The sequence below is a fragment of the Dendropsophus ebraccatus genome, chromosome 1 (genome assembly GCF_027789765.1).
Source record: "Dendropsophus ebraccatus isolate aDenEbr1 chromosome 1, aDenEbr1.pat, whole genome shotgun sequence".
NCBI lineage: Eukaryota > Metazoa > Chordata > Amphibia > Anura > Hylidae > Dendropsophus > Dendropsophus ebraccatus.
Genome location: NC_091454.1, coordinates 196,696,803 through 196,720,339, shown reverse-complemented (window position 1 = coordinate 196,720,339; position 23,537 = coordinate 196,696,803). Strand labels below are relative to the sequence as shown.

Here is a 23,537-nt window from a genome sequence, read left to right as displayed (position 1 = left end):
TTGTTTAGCATCATGTAATTGTGTTACTGCATCATTTTTGTGAATACGCTTTAGGGCTGGGTTCACACACTGTATACTTCAGGCAGTATTTGGTCCTCAAGTCAGGTCCTCATAGCAACCAAAACCAGGAGTGGATTGAAAACACAGAAAGGCTCTGTTCACACAATGTTGAAATTGAGTGGATGGCCGTCATATAACGGTAAATAACTGCCATTATTTCAATATAACAGCCGTTGTTTTAAAATAACAGCAAAAATTTGCCATTAAATGACGGCCATCCACTCAATTACAACATTATGTGAACATAGCCTTTCTGTGTTTTCAATCCACTCCTGGTTTTGGTTGCTATACAGCCTCACAAATACAGCCTCAAATATACATAGTGTGAATCCAGCCTAGTACTGCAATGAAACTCCAACATGTGTGAACACAGCCCTAATTTCACTGCAGACTTCTGCACAATCAGAGAAATTAGTGCTGCACCTGCTTCTGGCCGGTCAGAGATGGTGAATCACTCAGGGGATTGGTGGATCCAGCCAAGCCTTGTGTATTATCATGATAGACACATCTATATAACTTTTAATGTACTTTTAATAAAAAAAACAAGTTTTCCTTATGTGGAATTCCCTTTTAACAATCCAGCACATGTGCTATGTTCAGACAAGTGATGAATAGGAGAAATCCTGCCTGGGGGCTTTCCTAATGATGAGGAGGGTGGGAAGGAGGGAGGGAGAGGCGTCTTAGGCCTAGGCCATAGATACTCCACACCATGCCAATTTGACACAGGGCTGCAAGTTGAAAAGTTATTTTTTGGGACAATAACTGCATCACCTGCTGAACGGACCCCAGGACAGATTTTGGATTAAAAGCAGCTATCTGACGGTACAAGTGGTTTGGGGGGGGCAGATTGTGGGTACAGAGTCGCTTTAGGAATACTAGAGAAGCTGTGCACACTGGGGCACTTTCATAGGGCAGCTATAGGGCTCTGTTGTATTTGAAGAATGTGCTGTGTTCTAAACTTTAGTCACACAGTTTGTTAATGTTTATTTAGTTGCTAATAGCGGGGAATTTAACATCCTGAAACGCTTTGTCTGACTCCTTCACTGCCAAGATACACAGTCAGGGCTATGTCTCGTGCATTGTATTCTGTGCCAGGAACAACGATCACTGATCCTCTATCAGTTACCCAGTGGGGGATTTTCTCATGGGTGCCATCCTGCAGACAATGCAGCTTATGATATCTGTTGAACCCTCCACCCCATTCTTCAATGTCTTTATTTATTAGGCAAAGTGCACACAAGAGCATCAAGGAACTAGAATAAGCAATGCTGCCATATAGTTTACTACCTCTTCCTGCTGTGCTGTACAGTGTTTGTTTTACAATTTATATTTAAACTGTAGCTCCCACTATTCACCGTATGACACCCACTGCATAAACTCTTTTATTAGATCAACCATGTGATAATAGACTATGAACCTCAAAGTGAATGTACCATCAGGCCCAGGCTGAAGCACTGAAGGCGGGCCGATCCACCCCCAGTGGGAGGAATCCCCCACCCCTCTATGATGCGGCTTCATTTATTCTAATGGAGCCGCGTCATAGAGGGGTGGGGGTTTCCTCCCACTGGAGGTGGGTCGGCCTGCCTCCGGTGCTTCAGCCTGGGCCTGACGGTACATTCACTTTAAAGGGGTATTCAAACTTAAACTAACTTGTCCCCTATCCAGAGGATAGTGGCGGTCTGCTGCTGCCGATCCTGTTCCACGGAGCAGCGGCAGCAGATCGCTTCTAAAATTGTCATTTGTCAACATGTTGAAAGACAAACGACAGCAACGATCATTCGACATTGTTCATGTCGGCTGATCATTGCCTTCTATTACACAGGGCGATTATCCACCGTAACAGCCAATAATCGTTCTGTGTAATAGGGCCTTTAGTTATAAGCTGGGGTACCCCTTTAATAATTAATACAGATTGGCAGTTTTGTTTAGTATATATACACTCCTCCAACACCAAGAAGGAAAAATCATGAATTGATAGACATAGTAACAATATGCAAGTGATAAAAAAATGGAAACAAAATATGGAAAGCTTCCTATTTAGTCAGTATTGTGTATGAGCGCAGTGAGAAGATATAGTTGCACTTACACGCTCGTGGCATGTTATAAATGGGGTTTTTAGTGGCTGAGGAATGTTCTGCCACGCTGAATGCACTTGGGCACACAAATCATCCAGATCCGCTGCTGGCAGTTCCCTTTGTAATTGCCAAACAATGATGTCCTAGATATGCTGGATGGGAGACAAGTCTGGGGACGCTGCCGGCCATGGTAGAAGGTTTAGGCCACGCAGACTGCTCACGAGCAACGTGTGGTCTGACATCACGTTTAATAACGCCTCCCTGGACACTGCGGAAAAGTGGTTGTACCACTGGTTTCATGACCAAATCAAGGTATTACAAAGGTATAGGTGTACCTAGAATAAAGACTAGAGGAGTCCGGCTACTGTACATTATGCCACCCCACACCATAATCCTAGTGTGATATTCCCTCCTCAACACCAAGAAGGACAAGTCGTAAAGTTATCGTTCAGAGCAAGATGGCCATGGAGGTCCTTCTTCTTGTCTTGGATGCAATATTGGCTGGAGATGGGTCAGGAAACAGTAGTCAAAAGGTCTTGAGCAGCTTGGATGCACAACACCTGAGCACTTGCTCCTGCATATATTGGCAAAACCCCATATAAGTGACATACCTGCATCCCAATAAGTGAGGGGAATACCCCGGTGCTTTTACCACAGTGGCAATGCTTTTAAGTCACACCTAGATCCATGGAAATTCCCGGGCTTTCCTGCTGTTTGTCACCCAGGAAGATGACAATACCTGGTGAGTCACTCTGCAGCTCCCTGACCTTATTGTTCCAGGGAAACAAGCTAATTATTATAGTGAGAGGAGTTTGTTATGCATGGAAATTCCCCCTTGGTCCTTGGAAAAATTGGATTTAACTGGACCCTATGCAAAAAAGGTGCTGGTCTAGAACATATAAGGTATTAAAGGGGAACTCTGGATAAGGAAAACTTGTTTTCTATTAAAAGTACATTAAAGGTTATATAGATGTGTCTATACAATGTATTACCATGTCTGTACAGTTCTGCCACACTGGTAGCTGATTGACATCCAGGAAGTGAAAAAAAAATGGCCCCTGTGTCAATTCACATTGTCTCCTGCTCCTTCTGCTCTCCCACCTTAGGAGACAAATATTACATGCCTGTGTCTCACATTGTGTGTGTTTGCTGAGCACAGGCTGATGATGCAGACAGGGGGCAGGGTGTGATGTCACAGGAGGCGGAGCTGTATCCCCTAATCCCCTGAGTGATTCACCATCTCTGACCGACCAGAAACAGGTGCTGCAACGTTACTGATTGTTCAGAAGTCTGCAGTGAACTTAAGGCTGTGTTCTCACATATTGGAGTGTCATTGCAGTACTGCAGCGTATTCACAAAAATGATGCAGTACCACAAGTAAATGATGCTAAACATCAGAGAGGATCAGAGCTAGCACTGCCAGTCCCACCTGGAGAAAAAATTAGGCATAAACAGTATATCCTATGTAAGATAATATCAGATAAACTCCTTATTGTGGGGCTCAACCTCAAAGATAAAAGATGCTTGATCATAATATGTGCGTGGAGATGAGAAGAAAAAAAATGTCAAATTAAATTTAAAAAGTTCTTTCCTTTATTCCAATATATGCGTTTTAGGTAGAAAATAGAGCGCTGTGTGGATGAGACCACAATGACATGATAAAGTACTACAAATAATTCAGTAACACAATAAAACTGCAATGTATGAACACAGCCTAGATGTTCTGCAACAGATTTGGGTGGGGAATGGGCAGGGAGGAAGACTGTAATGAACAGCTGAGGGAAAGCAATGCATTCTGGAACCAGTACTGCATTCTGGGAACTGCTTAACCAGGAAGTACAACGGCACAATACAGACCAATAAAGCCCAAAACAAATTGTTTTTTGGTAGTTTCAAAACTGGGATAGATAGGTAAGTAATGCTTCTGCAAAAGTTTCATCCCCCCCCTCTATCTGGAGTTCCCCTTTAAAGAATTCTGATATTTTCTCTATAGATTATACTTGATGTATGAGTCTCCATGACTGTGAAAGGGTTACTGTTATGCTTATTTTGGTTACCAGGACAATGTGATGTCATTTCCGTGTGCTGATTCCCTATATGTTGCCTCTAGTTATCGTCTATGCATATACGTTTGAGAAAGACTCAGGGGCGACTGAAACCCGTCACAACTGGCTTTGTGTCATGTTCATTCTGGAATAAACCTGGGGTTTACTGTAACTGAGTGCAGGTTCCTTTCTACTGTGTAAAAAAAAACAAAAAACATATCCATTCTTCACATGTATTCCAGTGCTCCCATTGAAATCTGTAGAGCAGTAAAAAAACACTTGAAATACATGTGAAATATGCAAGCAAAAAACAAGCTGAAAAAAGTCTGAGAATAGCCCTCAACATGACCACATTGTCAAATTCAGAAAGGCAAGGGGCACTTCGGCAAGACTTCGAAACGTCTGCAATTCAGTCCAGCTCAGGTTGTGTTCCAAACTACAAATCTTCCACTAAAACATAAGATCGGTCTTACTCTACAAGTTGTATATATCAGCTGGCAAGCTTTCATCACCCTTTCTTGCGCTACATCATCTGAGCCTGGTGGCCGCCAACTGGGGTTTGAATGCTGAGCTGCCTGGTCCTTCACAGAGATATCAATAGAATTAGATATTCATGAGAGCAGTTAGAGATGGATCAGACACACCCTGCAAAATGGCACAGAGAAGATCTGTAGATGGACACTCCATTGGAATCCATGAGGACAATGCAGAAGAGGCAGACCAAGAGGCTAACAGTGAAGGAGCCTGAACCAAGATATTAGTACTATTGACATGAACTTGGCCTGGCCTCAAGTGAAGGTAAAAACTGGGGATCGGCAGTAGTGGAAGTCTTTCAAGTTGGCGCTATGTCCTACGAGCAAGGGCAGGACTCTAAAGGTGTCCATACACATTTTACTAACATTGGCCTAACCTGCCACCACCAGCGGGTTCTGCAAACAGTGTAAGGTGTATGAGGTAAGGTGTAAGTGTAAGGTACACTCAGCACGATATTCCAACATATACCAGCTTATTCCCACGTTGGATCTGTTGCTTTCAATGGACCAAATGTAGTCTAATGTGAACTATATATTTACTCCATTTTAAACCTAGATTCTTTTGGGGACCTCAAAAGCACTAGAGTCCTGTAAAAATAGCAATAAATAGGAATGGGATATATGTCCCCATAGATCATTTCTGCCTTGAAATACACGTGTAATTTTTTGCTTCTATTTTACAATATGCAAATCCATGCTATTGTGCGGATTCTGTTATGTCTGTTCTGTGCTCACATCTCACCCAACATGTGTTTTCTTATAAAAAGTCCTTTTTTGTATCCTAATCACTTCTTTTTCCAGATTTCCTCATGATACATCTCATCACTTGTCATCTGCTTCTTTCTCATGACTTACTGGCACTCACACAAAGCTGGCTTTCTCTATGCTGGGCAATGGGCGCATGACCCATACAAAGCCGGAGGGACACTGGGAACAATAAAGGTACAGACAGACGAAAGTGTGACGCATGATGAGAATTCTGTTTCTGAAGAAACTAGAGCACACAGGCGTGAGCGCAGGAAGAATAGGGGAAAGTCTATTGAGTTACTAGGAATACCCACACAGACCCACATCACTCCAGCAAACAATACTAATGCCCCCGCCAGCCAGCGCTGCAAATATATACAAAGTGACATTGGTATGCTTTGGTTGTATATAGGGGCATCTGACGTAGGGCAACTTCACAATGCCATAAAGAGGTATTCTTCTCTTAACCCCTCCAATTCACGGGAGCGCGTGGGGACAAGTGGTTGAATCCGCAGCAAGTTATCCACATGATTTCCTAAGTGTGGACATACCCTAAAGCAGTGATTTTCAACCTTTTTTGAGCCGCGGCACACTTTTTATACTTAAAAAATCCCCGGGCACACCACCAACCAAAATGACACTAAAACAGTACATATTATACAAATAGTTAAAGGGAATCCGTCAGCTTCTGGGCACTACCTAAGGTGGTGACAGTGTGCTGTAGCTGGCAGCCCCCCAGTAAGCATGGTGCCTTTTGGTAATTTTGCCGTGCAGCAGATTATGTACAATCTTATGTCTCCTACTGTCACAGAGCAGATGTTCGTGCCACACTTGTCATGCATCCTCCTCCCTCTTCATGAATAATCAATGCTGCCCGGCCTCCTGCTCGCTCAGCTGTTAGATTGCAGATCAGTCCTCTGTAGGCAGGTTATCTCTGAAAGAATCTCTCCTCCCTAATGTGTTGGAGCTGTGGTCTAGGGGTAACCCACCTGTCTAGAGACCTGCCAGCAGTTCATTCTCTGGTTTGAATCCCCTGATGGGGGAAAAAAAATTGGGATGGGGGACATTTTTTTTTCTCATTATTGTATCATTTTTAAGGCTATGTTCACACACAGTATTTTTGCTCAGTATTTTGAACCCAAAACCAGGAGTGGATTAAGAACACAGAAAGGCTATGTTCTCACACTGTTGAAATTTAGCAGATTGCCGTCATTTAATGGCAAAGACGGACGGCGGACGTTGTTTTTAAAAAAAAACAAACAGTAATTATTTGCCATTAAATGACAGACATCCACTTAATTTCAACAGTGTGTGAACATAGCCTTTCTGTGTTTTCAATCCACTTCTGGTTTTGGTTGCAAAATACTGAGCAAAAATACTGTGTGTGTGAACATAGCCTTAAAAATGATACAATAATGAGGGGAAAAAAGACATCTATTTAAATTCTATCAGGGGATTTGAACCAGAGAATGAAATGCTGGCAGGTCTCTAGACAGGTGAGTTACACCTAGACCACAGCTCCAACACATTGCAGAGGAAAGATTCTTTCAGACATAACCTGCCTACAGAGGACTAATCTGCAATCTGACAGCTGAGCGAGCAGGAGGCCAGGCGGCATTGATTATTCATGAAGAGGGAGGAGGATGCATGACAAGTGTGGCACAAACAACAGCTCTGTGACAGTAGGAGACATAAGATTGTACATAATCCGCTGCACGGAAAATTACCAAAAAGGCACCATGCTTACTGGGGGCTGCCAGCTACAGCACACTGTCAGCACCTTAGGTAGTGCCCGGGAGCTGATGGATTCCCTTTAATAATATAGATTCTAAATGTATTTATACTCACTCAGTGTGAAAACTGGGCCTGTTTTCTTCTCCCCCCTGTGCTTCTCTTCACCATACTTCTCCCCCCTGTGCTTCTCTCCACCATGCCTCTCCCCCCTGCTCCTCTCCTGTGCTTCTCTCCACCGTACTTCTCCCCCCTGCTTCTCTCCTGTGCTTCTCTCCCCTATGCTTCTCTCCTGTGCTTCTCTCCGCCATACTTCTCCCCCCTGCTTCTCTCCTGTGCTTCTCTCCCCCATGCTTCTCTCCTGTGCTTCTCTCCACCATACTTCTCCCCCCTGCTCTCCTGTGCCTCTCTCCACCATACTTCTCCCCCCTACTTCTCTCTTGTGCTTCTCTGTACCATACTTCTCCCCCCTGCTTCTCTCCTGTGCTTCTCTCCACCATACTTCTCCCCCCTGCTTCTCTCCTGTGCTTCTCTCCCCTATGCTTCTCTCCTGTGCTTCTCTCCACCATACTTCTCCCCCCTGCTTCTCTCCTGTGCTTCTCTCCCCCATGCTTCTCTCCTGTGCTTCTCTCCACCATACTTCCCCCCCCTGCTCTCCTGTGCCTCTCTCCACCATACTTCTCCCCCCTACTTCTCTCCTGTGCTTCTCTCCCCCATGCTTCTCTCCTGTGCTTCTCTCTACCATACTTATCCCCCCTGCTTCTCTCCTGTGCTTCTCTCCACCATACTTCTCCCCCCTGCTTCTCTCCTGTGCTTCTCTCCCCCATGCTTCTCTCCTGTGCTTCTCTCCACCATACTTCTCCCCCCTGCTTCTCTCCTGTGCTTCTCTCCCCCATGCTTTTCTCCCCCATGCTTCTCTCCTGTGCTTCTCTCCACCATACTTCTCCCCCTGCTTCTCTCCTGTGCTTCTCTCCCCATGCTTCTCTCCTGTGCTTCTCTCCCCCATGCTTCTCTCCTGTGCTTCTCTCCCCCATGCTTCTCTCCTGTGCTTCTCTCCACCATACTTCTCCCCCATGCTTCTCTCCTGTGCTTCTCTCCCCCATGCTTCTCTCCTGTGCTTCTCTCCACCATACTTCTCCCCCCTGCTTCTCTCCTGTGCTTCTCTCCCCCATGCTTCTCTCCCCCATGCTTCTCTCCTGTGCTTCTCTCCCCCATGCTTCTCTCCTGTGCTTCTCTCCCCCATGCTTCTCTCCTGTGCTTCTCTCCCCCATGCTTCTCTCCACCATACTTCTCCCCCCTTCTTCTCTCCTGTGCTTCTCTCCCCCATGCTTCTTTCCTGTGCTTCTCTCCCCCATGCTTCTCTCCTGTGCTTCTCTCCACCAAACTTCTCTCCCCCCTGCTTATCTCCGCTTTTTCTCTCCCCCATCCCCAGGTTTCTCTCCCCACCCTTCCTCCTCACCTCCTCCGAGATGGTCGCCACGGCTGTCCGCCTCACCTACTGGCCGCCGTAGGGCCTGGACATGCTCCTCCAATCAGCGGAGACCGGGAGCGTGGTGCGCTGCGGCGGGCCGTAGCTCACACGTTGATTGGATGCAAGCATCACAGCCTGCCGCAGCGCACCACGCAACCGCCCACATTATAATCTTCCATGATCGCTGCGCATTGCCGGGGAACAAAACACAGGGGCACCATAGTTTGGGGAACTTTCCCCGCGGCACACTCGACCATGTGTCGCGGCACACTACTGTGCCGCGGCACACTGGTTGAAAATCACTGCCCTAAAGGATGTGGGGTAGTTATCCATTACCTGTTGGATGCACGCTAGGATTGTTCCCTAGTACCTTGGGAGGTCTGTGCAGGCCGGATGCCTCTCTCTTCTTTACAACCCCTCCATGCCTGCCCCATGGTCTCCTTAGACTTCTCCTTTGGCCATCATCTGCCTCTTAGGAAAGAGCAACCTTGACCCTGCCAACTTAAATCTTCCCATCTGTGCCATCTTCCTAGCTCTAATCTGACAGCCCCACCATGGCTACACGAAAATGTATTCTGGCAAGGTGGGAGATTAGTGTTAGGGATTACCCAAGAGCAAGAGGGAATGGAGCAACAAGAACCATGCAGTTCACAGGATAGGTGATAATTGTATGATCGATAGGGGTCAATCTCAAGTATGAAGGTCATTAAATGCCCCCTGTGAATGGGGCATGCGCGACAGAGACTCTATGCTACAATGATTCCTTTCAAGTATTCCTACAAGAGTATTATGCAGTGCTAAAGCCAAAGGTGGGGTAACTGCCATATAGGGACACCTTGCCTACGTCTGTGGTGACTATTTCTTACCAAGTCAGGACATTCCAAGAAAGAGGTTTGTCTGCAGTGAAGCAAAGTGCAGATAAAGCCGAAGTACTGCATTGATCTTCGCACAGCCATCTCGGAGAACCTTGAGTGGCTAGCTGCGCCCAGTTACGAAAGCCCAGGACTGGAACTCGGTAATCTTTCTGGAAAGAGGCGGTATCTTATCCTAAACTGTGAGCCCCTAGCCTTCTACAAGCCAAGACCAAACCCAGCAACCTAAGCTCAAGTACACAACAACCTACTTATATGTATATACCTCAAGTACCCAGCTTAATTCCTCTGTGTTGTCCACTAGGAGAAGGAATATATTTTTGATATATTGCACATTACTGCCAACTAATGTTTTCTGTGTATTGCACTGAAGATTTTCCTCAGTAAAGTGTTTGACTTAAGTTTAACTTTACTTTAGTTTAAGAACTTGGACTCTGTGCTTAGGCCGTCCTGACACCTAGAACTGTTGTAAACTTCAAAGTCATGTGCCAGTATACCCGGGGGTGGGCATACATCTCCTGGTCACAGTGGCAAGTGCCTAGTTGGTACCCCTAACACCTAGCCCACTGCTCATCCCTACACCTAGCAACCCCAGGTTACTGCAGGACCACGCTGCCCTTTTTATTGTGAACTCCAAGTCTGGCGGTAAGAGTAATCCGTTACAGGAAAATCACCAGTATGTGGAGGTAGGACTTATAACAAGAGATTGCTTCAATGCTTCATTTCCCTGGAGGCCGTTCTGTTTACAGCTAGGACCTTTACTTCATGTCATCTTCTCGGTTTAACTTCCCGTGTGGGAGACCACACAAGTTATTGTGCATACATAGGCGTGATCACAGGGCTGTACCTGTATACTGCTACATATGTTATTGAAACTGCAAAGGGAAACTGCATCCTACATATCCTGATATAGACAGCAATTCAGAAGATAGTATCAATAGGGGCAAAAGAAGACATGTGAACCATGTGTGGGCCCCCAGCTCTCCAGTAGCCCATCACAGAGCACCGCTTCTATATTTAACAATCCACTAGATGAAGTGACCCTTACACAGCTAATCCCCATTCACATTAGATTTAGTGCATCGTGATGTGTTGCCAACAGGCCCCTGGATTTGAATGAGCTGAACATAGTTTACACTAGTGATGAGCGAACATGTTCGTAAATGTTTGTATGTTTGTAAGAACATGACGCTAATTGTTTGTGTTCGCCGATCACAAACAATTTGCTTGTTTAATGATCGGAATGGTTATAACAATGATTTTTGAACATATTCGAGCTTGCAAACGTATGCCACTGTGTAATTTACACTTTGCGTCTGATAATCTGTACGCATGTGTGTAAATCTAGGCCGAAACGTACGCAATTGAATGCGAATGAAATCCGCACGGAACTGCGTAATTATGCTTTGCACCTGATAATCTGTACGCATGTGCGTAGACCGAAACGTAAGCTTCTACTGTATGTTCGTTATTTGTTGGTGAATATTCGAACACGAACTGATTACGATAATATTGCACATATTATATTTTTATCCTGATGCAACAGAATAGGTTCTCGCACGGAACTGGTCCAAATGGTCCAAATATAAAAACATTCACTATGGAGAAGATTTTCAGTGTGGAACCAAACGTCAGAACCAAGCAAAGCGTGAAGCCGTCCTGCCGCTATTTTTGTAGCCGTATATTTCGATATAACGAAGTGAAGTGTCGGTTGAGTCGTATTAGACAGGATGTACGAGCTCTTCTGGCAAACACAGCCTCGGAAACTGAGACTCTAGAAAATATAAAAACATTCACTATGGAGAAGATTTTCAGTATGGAACCAAACATCAGAACCAAGCAAAGCGTGAAGCCGTCCTGACGCTATTTTTGTAGCCGTATATTTCAAATTAACAAAGTAAAGTGTTGATTGTTTCGTATTAGACAGGATGTACGAGCTCTTCTGGCAAACACAGTCTAGGAAACTGAGTCTTAAGGCATGGCAGAGTAGCGTGTAGCATGTTTGACTTGTGTGACCTGAAGCTAGAGCATTACAAAACAGGATACATGATGACTTCAGCACAAAGCGGCTCTCAGACAGTATTTACATAGTCTCCTTATTTATAGAGTCCTGTTTACCCCTCTGCTCCCTTGGGGCGTCTGCTGTGAGAAGTGCAGTCTTCACCACCAAAAACATTTCACACTGTCTCTTTTTCATGGCCTAATGGGGGCATGCAAGGACGCAGGCAAGTGACGATCAGCGAGATTGGCGTTAGATTGCAGTGCCTTTAGAAGGCACAACTAATCGCTTGGCCGGGCTGCATGAATGGTCATTGTATAGTTTGTGAAGCCATTTAAATGTATTGCCATTGGCTGCCCATCCCCTGTTTACACAATGAGATGTGCGTCCAATAGCAATAAATTTTACCGCCCGCACAAAAGATGCGATCAGCCAATGAGTGGGTGGTTTTCCACTCCTTGGCTGATCACTAGCACTGGCATTACATTGCTGATTATCCCCTAAACGCTCTAGCAACGCTTCTTAACGATAATTGTCCAGTGTAAAAGGGCCTCTAGTACCTTCATTCTCATTGAACAAATTTGAGGCCAGAATCAATACGCACCTAGTACAATTGCTACAGATTTTCTACAAAAATTTGTGCACTGAAAATTCATGTGGATTAAAGTGCCGGGTCAAGGTAGAGATTTTTTTCAAAATCTTATTTATGTATTGCGAATTTATGTGTTCTCCACAACCCACGTCCAGGCCTGACCTTCCTGGGCCACACAATGGTATCTCCTGGTCTGCTGGATGAGCTTCTACCTACACTGGGATTAATCTCAGGAGGGAACCTGGTAACATCTAGCATTTTAATCTGGCTCATCCATCCCATAGTACAAGAGTGGGGAACCTTTTTTCTGTAGAAGGTCATTTGGGCCATACACTACATGGCCACCACACTTGTGTGCAGTGGCGTTGCGTGGGTTGGCAGCACCCAGGGCAAGGCAAAGTATTGCGCTCCCTTATTCCCTCAGTATTGTAGTTAAACCATACCTCCCAACTTTTGCTTGGAGGAAAGAGGGACAGTCACGGCAATGTGACACGGCCCTATGGTCACACCCCCATAGCCACGCCCGCATTACCTATTACCATTATATAGGAAACAAATATTCCCACCAGATCTTCACCGCATAGTGACTTATCCCCCCCATACTATTACTGCATAACATCCACTATACACAAAGCAGTTCTCTCCCTCAGCACTGACCATATAGCGGTAGATTAGACCGTACACCTGCAGACCTTACAGGTGATTATAGTGCAGTTATTCAGTGACTCACAGGGGACGTCTTCTCTTGTTGATCACTTTTGTGTTTCTTCGCCATCATGCACGGCCATCTTGAAAACCTCTCCGGCCATCTGTGAGACAAACATTTTAGGCTCCTGTCTCCAGTATCATCCTCATCTGCTTCACAGTAACTCTGTGCCCCCATATGGTACAGACCCCTCTGTCCCCCCATATGGTACAGACCCCTCTATGCCCCCATATGGTACAGACCCCTCTGTGCCTCCATATCTCATTGTAATAACCCCCATCTCACCATAGAACACAATATAGTAACCCACCTCCCCCTAGGACACACTGTAGTAACACCCCTCCCCAGTTAATCCTATTGTAGTAATCCCCCTCCCCATTTAATCCCACTGTAGTAATCCCCCTCCCCAGTTAATCCCACTGTAGTAATCCCCCTCCCCATTTAATCCCACTGTAGTAATCCCCCTCCCCAGTTAATCCCACTGTAGTAATCCCCCTCCCCAGTTAATCCCACTGTAGTAATCCCCCTCCCCAGTTAACCCCACTGTAGTAATCCTAGTTCATCCCAATGTAGTAATCCCCCTCCCCAGTTAATCCTATGGTAATAATCCCCCTCCCCAGTTAATCCTATTGTAGTAATCCCCCTCCCCAGTTAATCCTATTGTAGTAATTCCAGTTCATCCCAATGTAGTAATCCCACTGCAAACCCATCCCTGACAGAAAATAATAAAAACTACATATACTCACCTAGTCAGGAGCAGTCAGATCCCAGCTGGCTGTCTGTCTTCTCCCAGCTGGTCACAGGTCAGGGACACTGCAGGAGAGGAGCAGGCAGCCTGACACACAGCTCCCTGCCCCTGCAGCTCACAGCTCCAGCCCCGCGGTATCTGCTTTCCTCTTCTCTCCGACCTGTCCCTGATCTGTGACGTCACCAGCAGCAGCCGCGGCAGCAGACAGGAGATAACAGGAGAGAAGAGGAAAGCAGGTACCGCGCGGGGCTGGAGCAGAGAACTTCCGGGGCAACAGCTGAGCTGTGTGTGAGGCCGGCTGTCTGCTCCACAAGCTCCCTGATTATGCAAACCGCGTCCCTGAAGCCATCTGACAGTGTCAGCAGCCGCAGGAGCCGCTCACACTGTCAGATGGCTTCAGTGATGCCTGCGGGACACAGGGGGGCGGCGGGACACAGGGGAACCTTCCCGGGACAGCGGGACATCACCCCCAAATCGGGACCGTCCCGCTAAAACCGGGACGGTTGGAAGGTATGGTTAAACCTGCACAATGCCTCTGGTATTGTAGTTAATCCTCAATGATGCTGCCCCTGGTTTTGTAGTTACCATGTTATAAGGACCCATAGGCAATCAGCTGATCAACCCTTCTAGAGCTTGAGGCACTCACTACTATAGCTAATACTCAAAAGCAGGGATTTCCATTCAGAGATAGAGCATATGGATAGCAGCCATCCTGATGAGACAGTAGACTTAATACAGGATATAGACTCCATAGATTTTTTTTTTTTTTAAACCCACTTTCCGCAATGAGATGGGGAGTGTAGTAAGCAATCGAGAGAAATGCTCAGCCAACCGCTTCTCCCAGCTCATTCTAGCAGTTGGTGAGGGCAGAGCCGGTGTCCGCACAGGGCTTACCCAGGCAAGTGCCGGGGCCCACAGCGCCTCTACAGGCCCAAAGCTGTGACGATCAGCCCCCTCACTGTAGTGTAGGGTGAGGACTGAACATCAGAAAACAGGAGAAAGGACCTGCACAGAGAAAAGGGTGAAAGACCTGATCACATGACCCGCAGGTCCTCAACCCCACAGTGTGGAGATTAGCCGGACAGAGAGGAAGAGGGAGAAGACTGAGCTGTAAGTGCTGTGACTGTGACTGTGTGTATCTGTCAGTCAGTAATGTGTCAGTAAGTGTGTGTTAGTCAGTTAGTAATGTGTGCTTGTGTATGTTAGTGGTGTCTCAAGTAAATGTGCATAGTGTGTGGATGATGAGTGCATAGTGGATGGATGAGGGGCCCCCTGAGGCTCTGTCGGCCAAAGGCCTTCACAAACCTGGATGAGGGTATGACCACCGATGCAATGTAAATATGTCCTAATGATGTTATGTGAATTTTTATATAATAAAATAAATAAAAATAGTATGAAAAAAAAACTGCTCATCTCTTGTGCCACATATTCATGCTAATCTCAGTAGAGGCCATCAGAGCACGTAGCATGGTGACAGACGTTTATGACTTTTTGCCTATAGGCCCATTGAACAATGTCTTTCACCAACCTGAAATAGCCAGGAACAGGAAATAATAGACTCAACCAGTGTGTGGAGAGAATATGGACTTTAGACTTCAGGTTTATTGTCCCATCTAAGTGACAAGGATCTGGGGACTTACCGGGGAATATGTGACCATTTAAATACACAATAACTCAATGAAGAACTATACATAAAAAGTGGGATCTTCACACCGTTATTACTGCTGGGCACAGACCAATATTAAAAGTTATCATAGACATAAACATAAAGTCAAAACAAGCAAAACTATCCCTACTACAGGGATAATGATCTTGCTCCATTTCTTCCATCGTGTTTGACGTTCCACAGTTTTGGCTGTCTTCTGGAAGGCTGCGGACTGTAGGTGGAAACACAGATAATGGTTTTATAGTTACATTTACCCTTTTGGTGACAAGGGAATTTTGCTGCTTTTATTGAGCCCCTGAGAGTCCCCTCTATGGTGCACAGCCATTTTATGTTTTTTAACTTATTTTACTTAACATAATTTCCCATGGAAGTAACAAGTGAGCAAAGTGTTGAGGGTGTCCAGTAGTACACGCCCCATCTAAGGGTGAGACAGCCATTGGGGTTCCTTGTTAGGTCCTAGCAAGTCGCAGTGGGGTAAACCGGCTGACCAGGCCCTGGAAAGTCTCTCAGCAGGAACCAGCTTTTACTTGCTTTAAGTAACACTAACAGAACTAATCTGAACTAGACTAACGCATGGCACACTCCACCTCTACTTATAGGCGGTAGGGACGTTTCTGATTGGTGGAGAGAGTATGGGGAGACAATGAGTCTGGGACCACATCTAGAGACATCTAGGGACCAAAATGCTGTACTGCAAGACTCCAGCCACAGAATACCCACATTCATGTATACCTTCAGTGCCACCTACACATACAAAGAACCAGCTGTGGCACATGGGTTTTGGCAAACTGCACAGCCTCTACCCTGCATAGCACAAGCTAAGCCCCACCCCTACTTCCTGTGTTCTGTCTTGGTCTCTTTGCTGCTGGAGCCAGAAGTACCATAACAAGCAGAAGACAGCAGTTTGCAGGAAAGTGAGACACATAGTGACAACAAATGTAGGGTGCATTCCTGGGATAAGAAGTCATTTTTGCTAAATCGCCAACTACATCTCACAGCCCCCCCCCCCCCCCCCCCCCCCAACTACTTATACCTTCTTGTAGCTGCAGAGCAGTTCTTTCAGATGGTATCTTTGTCCACGCTTGTTTTTTTTTCTTGAGGGCTAAAATAAAACTTTAGTTGAGGTGCAGCCGTGCCCAAGAGGCGTGGCCTAGAGCACTCGTGCCCAAGGCCAGCGCCACCTGTATGGTGGTGTTTTCCGTCTCGCCCTGCCTCCCGTACCGCCCTCTGTCCGCCGCACAGTTCTCTGTGTAATTGCGCATGCGACACCTCCTGACCCCCCCGGCGCCAATGCAATGCCGTAGCGGGGTCAGCGCCGCCTCTGTTGTGTGGCCTCTCAGCGTCATCCCCGCCCCATGACGCTTACGGCTTTTCCCGCCTCTCCTGCCTGTCATGACTCTTCCCTGCATACCATGGTGCCTCCGCTCCAGGATCCAGGAATCAGCTTCGCAGGCGCAGTGATGCGACTGGCTATGCTGGGGCGTCGCGTCATTGCGGCTGCGAGGGATCGTCAAGCAATGGAGAGCAATGGCGCATGTGCGAGGAAGAAGCTGATCCTGGAGCAGAGGCACCATGGTATGCGGGGGCTTGACAGACAGGAGAGGCGGGGAAGGGCGTAAGCGAACATGGGATGGGGGCGGCGCTGAGAGGGGGGGGGGTCAGAAGGTGGCGCATGCTCAATTACACAGAGAACTGTGAGATGGACAGAGGGCGGTATGGGAGGAAGGGAGGGCCGGAAAACACCACCATACAGGTGGCGCTGGCCTTGGGCACGGCTGCACCTCAACTAAAGTCTTATTTTCGCCCTTAGGAAAGAACAACAAGCGTGGACAAAGATACCATTTGAAAGAACTGCTCTGCAGCTACAAGAGGGTATAAGTAGTTGGGGGGGGGGGCAAAAGTGGGTACAGAGTCGCTTTAAGGAGAAAAAATGAGCGTAGGCGAACTACCCAAACCCAAAGTTTTCCCATTGTTTCTCAGCAGCCCTCAGTTTATGCCTGCGCTCACTATGTCTTCTCATGTGGTCAGACGGAAGACAATGAAGAATCTTCTCCTTTTAACCTGGTAAGTTAAACTTTGGGATTCATCCTTTAAGATGTTGTTTGTCTTCAGATTGTTATATAGTTTTGTGGGGATAATAGTTGAATTTGTATAATCTCTGCTCATTCTGAGCTTAGAAGTGGGTGGTCTTACTCAGTGATTGACAGCTGTCTCTATATGCATGCTCACAGGAGTCCGCCCACTGGACTCCTAAGCTGAGAACGAGCAGTAATTTACCTAGATAAAATACATATTATACTGACTCTTTCCCATAATAATGTATATCAATCCGCTCAGCTGTTCCCACTCTCTAACTGATCTATAACATAATATACTGGAGAGGACTGGACTGCATTTCAATGTGTCAGACATTTGTACAATAGTAAAGGACATACCATATTCTTCAGTTCCTCTGCACGAGCCTCTAGATTCTCAAGCTTTATTTCCCTCTCAAATAGTTTGTCTGCATTGTCTTTTATTAACACCTTCACCTCATCAGCAGCCTGCTGACAGTCCTGCAACTTCTGGGAAGCCTGGAGATAAAAGAGAAAAAATATTATATCATTAATAAAACAATAGAATATTTTTAAACATGTACAATCATTCTGATCACCAGTATACCGTCCATACTGCTCTACAATTCAAAACCAGGGCCAGCCTTGGGGGGGGGCGCCAAACCCTGAGGAATAGGGGGCTGTAGGAATGGAACTAAGGAGGACTGACTATATGAGAACTGCAGGGGGTGGGGGTGGGGACTGATTAAATGGGACTGATGGGGGCTACAGGAGAGGGACAAAACTAAATGGGGACTACAGGGGGGAAATGGATTCTATTCGGGGGCTTCAGGTGAGATGAGGGAACTCAGGGCCGGCCTTTGGGGTGTGCGACCTGTGCAACTGCACAGGGCGCATCACAGCTGGCCAGCTAGGGGGCGCTCTGGCAGACTGACAGCTGCACACCTAACTAATGCCCCTATTCCACTGGTCGTCAGAGGAGCAAACGAGCGCTCTCAGCGCTCGTTTGCTCCTGGTTCCCTGCTCGCTGCCGCCGCTATTCAGCGCGGCTGCAGCAAGCGGGTGAGTGCGGGAGGGGCGGGGGGGGGCTGCCTGGGGGATCGCTAGATCGTCCGGGCAGCCCATAGGATATAGCAGCATCTGCTGCCGACACTCCTATTCAACGGAGCGACGGCAGCAGATCGTTGCTATATCAGTCGCTTGTTTTTCAACATGTTGAAAAACAAGCGACATGAACGATCAGCCGACATGAACGATGTCGGCTGATCGTTGCACTCTATTCCACGGGACGATTATCGTCCGTAGCGGCCAATATCGGCCGAATACGAACGATAATCGTTCCGTGGAATAGGGCCTTTAGAAATAGGAATCTCTAAGTTAGATGTGCTGTATGTCTGCCTCAGCGCCCCTCCACCTGGCCGCCTCCCCTCCTCCCATGGTGGTTTGTTTGGGGCGCTCCTGCAGATAGACAGCACATCTAACTTAGAGATTCCAATTTCTAAGTTAGCCAGTAGGGAGACGCTCCCCGGCCCACCAAGCTTGCTGGGGACCCGGCAAATTAATGTTCCGGGTATATCCCGACAAGCCCCGCTCCCTGATGCCAACCGTGGGTGGGATAGTAACTCTCTCCTTGCAGAGTGCACATGACCTTCATCCATAATGCTGCTATGGGGCAACAAGCAAGGGGAGGTAGATACAGGAGGGAGTGGGCTTAAACACAAAAACAGAAAAATGCAACAGCTCACCACAATGGCAAGATACAGACCCACTACAGACATGAAAATAATTAAAAGCAACCCTCCCCCCCCAACTGCCAAAAAAACTTCCACAAAAATAATGAGGCTCTTGGTTACCATTTGAAAATGGTGTAAACTATCCCACCACATTACGGTGGCCTCATACCGGGACAGTCCTACACTGTACTATGGCCTCTCCATGGCATGAAATACGCCTATGCTCTGGGCATGCAAGATCCATCTTATACCGGCAAAATTCCCATTATTTTTGTGGAAGTTTTTTTTTAGCAGTTGGGGGGGCTGCTTTTAACTATTTTCATGTCTGTAGTACTGACTAATACCACCACATACTGACTAACACCACTGCTGCTACTGACTTATCCCACCACATAGTAACACCACCGCCGCTACTGAATAAGATCCACTATCACCTCATACAGTCATACAGAGGCAGACCCAGCTGTACACAGGTTCTATACTCCATATACATTACAGTGCAGTTACATCAGGTGACTCACAGGGGACGTCTTCTCTAATCAGAGTTCTTCCCTTTTCATCTTCTTCTTCATCTGCCCTGGGGCGTTATAAGAACTTCTCCGAGCCATGAATCCACAGAATATGCCAGACAGATATATTAGGCTCCTCACTCTGGCACCATCCTCCTCTCTACAAACTGCACATCTGTATTGGCCCCTTTACACCCTCATTTAGTGGGTAGGCTGACTCTATGTGACCCCCTAATAATATATGCCACCGCCTTTATATAGCCTCCTTATGGATGGCCCCCTGTGTTGTCCCCCTTATAGATGGCCCCTTCTCCCCCTATGTTGGCCCCCTTTATAGATGCCCCCCCTCTCCCCCCTTATAGATGCCCCCCCTCTCCCCCCTTATAGATGCCTCCCCTCTCCCACCTTATAGATGGCCCCCTCTCTCCACCCCCACCCTCCTTTTGTAGATGGTCCTTTCTCCCTTCCCTTGTAGATGGCCCCCTCACTCCCCCCTTGTAGATGGCCCCCTCACTCCCCCCTTGTAGATGGCCCCCTCTTTCCCCCTCCCTTATAGATGGCCCCCTCTTTCCCCCTCTTATAGATGGCCCCCTCTTTCCCCCCTCCCTTATAGATGCCCCCCCTTTATAGATGTCTCCCTCTTCCCCCCCCTCCTTATAGATAGCCCCCTCTCCCCCTCCCCTTATGGATGGCCCCCTCTTTCCCCCCTCCCTTATAGATGCCCCCCTCTTTCCCCCCTCCCTTATAGATGGCCCCCTCTTTCCCCCCTCCCTTATAGATGGCCCCCTCTTTCCCCCTTCTTTATAGATGGCCCCCTCTTCCCCCTCCCTTATAGATGGCCCCCTTTTCCCCCCCTTTATAAATGGCTCCCTCTTCCCCCCTCCTTATAGATAGCTCCCTCTCCCCCCCCCTTATAGATGGCCCCCTCTTCCCCTCCTCCTTATAGATATTCCCTTCTGTCCCCCCCTCCTTATAGATGGCCCCTTTCCCCCGTGCAGGCAGATAAAAAATAAAAAAACAACTTGCCTCACAACGCGCTCCCCCCGTCGAGCCTCTCTCCTCCTGCGGCATCCGTCGGTCTCCGGTTGATGTGCGGCTGCCGGGAGTGTCCTGTCCTATCATCAGCAGCGCGCACATCAGAGAGCTCCCTGTGCGCCGGGGCGCACTCTGTACCGGAAGTCAGGGCCTTAGACACACATGGAGTTCTCTGATGCGCACGCTGCCAGGGATAGGACGGGACACCCCTGGCAGCCGCACATCAGCCGGGGGGCAGACGGACCCGGACTCTTGTGACCGTAAGCAAAACAATGCTTGCCGCCACAAGAGTGATTGATGGGGGGGGGGTCGCCAAAAGAAAGTTTTGCACAGGGTGCTATCTACCCTAAGGCTGGCTCTGAGGGAACTGATACTATATGGGGGCTGCAGGGAGGATCTGATACTACATTGGGGCCGCATGGGGAGAGACTGATACAATATGGGGGTGCAGGGAGGGTAATAAACTATATGAGGCCCAAAGAGGAGGAGGGTCCGATATTAGATGGATTATATGGGGCTGCAAAGGGGGGGACTGATACTATATGGGGGTTGCACGGAGGGGCTAATACCATTTGTGCAGGGTGGCTGTTATCATGTGGTACTACGTGAGGGATGCAGAGAGGGGAGCCTGATACTATATAGGGGCTGCACAGGGGGTCCATATTATTTGGGGGCTGCAGAAAGGGGTCTTATACTATATTTTGGTGCACAGAGAAACTTGACACTCTATGGGGACTACACAAAGGGGCCTGAAACTATATAGGGACTGCACAGAGGGGCCTTTACTATATATAGGGACCTTACTACTATATAAGGTTATAGGGGACCTAATGACTATATGTGCGGAAGCAAGGAGCCTAAAATGTTTCTCTGGCAAATTCTGAAGAGAGGATTTATGGCCAGGAGAAGACTTTAAGATGGCACAAGATGGATGGAGAGAAAAAGGAAAAATGAACAACTCTGATCAGTGAAGATGTCCCCTGTGAGTCACTGGATGTAACTGCATTTAGTTATAGGGTCTGTAGTGATTGTGGTCATGGTGTGGCGGTATTATTTAGATATTATGTAGTGGTATCATTGATAATATCTTTCTGTTTGGCTTAGTAGCAGTATGAAGGCCATATGTAATCACTGTATGGTGGTAATATTTATCGTCAAGAATGTTTTAAGATAATTTTGTATGTATTAGGGCACTTGATAGTGTGGGGGCACTTTGAGGACATTATACTGTGTGTGTAGCGCTAAAGGAGGCATTATACTGTGTGGGGAGACTTAGAGTGTGTCCTTCTAGGGGTTTATGTGAGCAATAATAATGATTAGCTGAGCACTACCTACACAGTATAAGAACACTCTCCCTGTATACATTCTGGTCTCATACCCTGCTGATCCTGAGATTCTGATAATACTGCGTCCAGGTGGAGGGGGGGCCTGGAAGCAAATTCTGCACAGGGCACCATCTACCCTAAGGCCAGCCCTGTCCAAAACCCTCAAACTAGTCCTACAAAATTTTCCAAGATTCAGAACTTCTCCCGCGCTGCACCAACCCTATGGAAGTTCTTCAGAATATTCACAGTACCTTGAAAACCCATTTTTTTAAAGGCTTATAATACATAATTGTCCAGCTGCAACCCCCTCTCTGGCCCACACACAGCCTGGTCAGATATTTCTTCATTTACATTGTTTTCAGGGGCGTAACTACCATTATAGCAGCCATAGCGGCTGCTATGGGGCCCGCCGCATCAGGGGGCCCCATGGCCTGCTCCTGCAATACAATGGGCCCCCTGAGCCGTCATCATTTGCAGCACCGGGTGGCCCTGCTGGTCTCCTGGGTTTTGCAAATGTCCCTTTAACTGCAAGCACTCCTGACCAGAGCTAGCAGTTATGTAGTTATGACTTCACTTGACCGTTTAGTGGTCAGTCGGGGGGGGGGGGGGCCCAATCAAAAGTTTGCTATGGGGCCCAGCCATTTCTAGTTACGCCCCTGATTGTCTCCCTTTGCATCACTGAGCCCTTTAATTTTGTGTTGGCACATACACTGGCTGGGTGACTGGTCCGTGCCGCTTAGGGGTTAGATCTTTAGGCAGAAATAGCAATTTGTATCAAGTTACTCAGATATTGCCTATCACAGTACAGTGACATTACTATTTTATGCACTGATCTGGCCGCCTCCTTAGGTTTTCAACCTGAAGAAGAGACCAGATTTACCTAGAAATGCGTTGTCTATTTGGAAAAGCAGAAGATTATTTTAACTCATGATCCTATGTGGAGCGCTTCCATGATGAGCACTTCTTTATGGTCCATGGGGTGTTGAGTTATGACCATTTATTACATAATATGTATGGGGGTCTTAGTATACAGCAAGGGAGTGCTTGTCTAATGAATGACTTGACTAGTAACTAATCCGCTGCATTCTTCCAGCACTCTTTTTGGCCAAATTATTGTAATCTTTTATTTTTTTTCCAGTGCGTCATCCAGTCCCAAGAGTCCGCCACCACCCTTGGATCCACTTACAATACCAGAGATGAATATTTGCCATACACCCAGAACAATAGAGCACTAGATAGCTTTTATTTTTGAGAAGTGTCAAACTAACTTCTCGGTAATACAACTTGTACATAATAGTCTCTGAAGCAAAACCCACATCCCTTTAGTAGACAAACATGTTTCTTTGGGTTCTTCATTGCAGCGTCTTCTACATCTTCACATCATGTTCACTGCAGCGTCTTCTGCATCTTCACAGATGGGTAATAATAAAAGATGCATACCTATGGGCAGGGATGTAGCCAGAAAGGGGCAATGTGGACATGTGCTTAAAGTGTTGGCCAACAGGGTGTTTTAATAAAGGATTAGGGCAAAAACTGAACATTTGCCCTTGGTTAAAGGAGTTATCCAGCGAAAATCTTTTTCTTTTAAATCAACTGGTGTCAGAAAGTTATATAGATTTGTAATTTACTTTTATTT

General features: G+C 47.0%; 1 protein-coding gene across 3 annotated transcripts in view; it reads right to left on the bottom strand.

Moving 5' to 3' along the window:
• Positions 1 to 15,150: 15,150 nt before the first annotated feature.
• VAMP5 (vesicle associated membrane protein 5) overlaps positions 15,151 to 23,537 on the bottom strand; it is a 29,025-nt gene continuing 20,638 nt past the window's right edge. For all 3 annotated transcript variants that reach the window (XM_069943752.1, XM_069943735.1, XM_069943742.1), the window contains exons 4-5: positions 17,681 to 17,818; positions 15,151 to 15,456 (exon numbers count right to left, since the gene is read on the bottom strand). The gene's annotated coding sequence lies outside the window, so the exon portion shown is untranslated. The remainder of the gene's footprint in view (positions 15,457 to 17,680; positions 17,819 to 23,537) is intronic.